Here is a 1835-nt window from a genome sequence, read left to right on the forward strand (position 1 = left end):
GCCCCCAGCCCCCTGCCCTAATCCACCCACAGAAATTCTGCCATGCCCTGGCGTCTAAATGCTCTGTCCCTGGCCTCCTTCCCCAGCTCCAATCTCAGCTGTCCCTTGCTTGCCCTGTCGCATCTTACCACGTCCCAGCCGTCCATCATCTTTAGGTCCCTGCCACCAAACCCCCTTTGCTGGCCCACCCAACTACACCTTTGGGGCCCCAGCCCTCATCCTCAATCCTGGCTCCGAGCTCACCTTCCTTCCCACGTCCTGGTCAAACCTCTGCCCCGTTCACTAGCTCCCGTGTCAGTTTCCATCCGATCTTACCTCATCAGACCCCAGCCTGAACACGCCCTCACCCCACCCAGCTCCCGACTCCCAGCCCGCTCAGGGCCCGGCTCTGAGCTCAGCTCATGCCACCCTCATTCTTCCCATCCTGGCGCTTAACCGACATTTCTCTATTCTCTGTGTCCGTCACCTCTGCTCAGCCCCAGCTCCTGTGCTTGATCTTTAAGGCTCATCCCTGGACCCCAGACTAAGAGGCCTCCCCTCCTACCTAGATCCCAGCCATACCCCTATACATGGCTACAGGGCTGCCCGAGGGGTCCTCTTAGGACTTATGTCTGATGTCCGATGGAGTTGCCAAAGACCTTATGATGGTCCAGATCTTCTCTAATACCACTGGCCACTTTGGGCCATTTAAACTTAAAATTAAACTTGGACATCCACTTCCTCAGCCATGCCAGCCACATTGCATGTGCTCAAAGGCCCCACGTGGTCAGTGCAAGCAGAGGACATTTCCACCATCGCAGAATGTTCTCTGGGACAGCACTGGTCTGCTCACTCTGTCCCCATTTTAGTTCTCTGCCGCATGGCCCACTCTCTCTGACTTCAGCCACCCCCTTGCTGTTCAGGGAACACGTGGAACATGTTCCTGCCTCGGGGCTTTTGCACTTACTGTTCCCACTGCCCGGAGTGCCCTTCCCGGGATATCTGCACGGATCTGTCCTTCGCTCCATGCGGGTCTTTCTTCAAGGGTCACATGCCCAGGCAAGGTCACCCTGACCACCCTGTTAAAAGTCTCACTCTTGGCGCCCATGCCGGCCTTCTTTTTCAGAGTCTCTTTGTTTCTAAATAGCGCACTGACTGTTTTCGTCAGGGGGCTCGCTAGAGGAAATTGGTGACATGAGTTTTGCAGGCAACGTGCAAAAGGGGAAGTCACGTTGCCCAGAGGTTAGGAACTCAGCGAGCCGCTCCCGCCGCGGGGATGCGGCTGCCCAGAGCCCGGGTCCCGGGGCGGCCGAGGCTCCGCGCGCAGAGCGGAGCGGCCTGGAGAGGGACCCGGGAGCCCTGGCTCACGTCACTGCTGCTGCCACCGCAGCCCCGGCAGCCTCCAGACAGCGTCCCGCTTCTTCCGCTTCCAGCTGCCACCAGCGCCCATGGGCCACCAGCAGCAGCGCGGCTGGCAGAGGAATCGGGACGTGGCTGAGGCCGAGGGTCCCAGCCAGGGATGGGGGGTGGGCGGGCGAGCGAGGGGAGTTGGGCGGGGACGCTCCGGAGACGAGAGCGTGGTGCGTCCTGTCGCCCGCCGCGTCCCCAGCGCCAGGCCAGTGCCCGCACACGGGGCCGCGCAGTTTCCAGTTGTCGAAGGACTGACGGACCGACGGATCCCGGGCTTGGCGAACCGGACCCAGATGCGCCCTGCGAGGAAGGTGCTGGGACGCTGCGCCCTGGCGGGAGGGAGCCGAGCGGCGCGCGCGGCAGCGTCTCGGGTCCAAGACGCAGCCGCGTGAAGGCCCCGGGATCGCGCGGGGCCCACGCAGGGCCCTCGGCAGCGGGGTCGTCCC

Source organism: Pteropus vampyrus, unplaced genomic scaffold, assembly GCF_000151845.1.
Source record: "Pteropus vampyrus isolate Shadow unplaced genomic scaffold, Pvam_2.0 Scaffold138, whole genome shotgun sequence".
Taxonomy (NCBI): domain Eukaryota; kingdom Metazoa; phylum Chordata; class Mammalia; order Chiroptera; family Pteropodidae; genus Pteropus; species Pteropus vampyrus.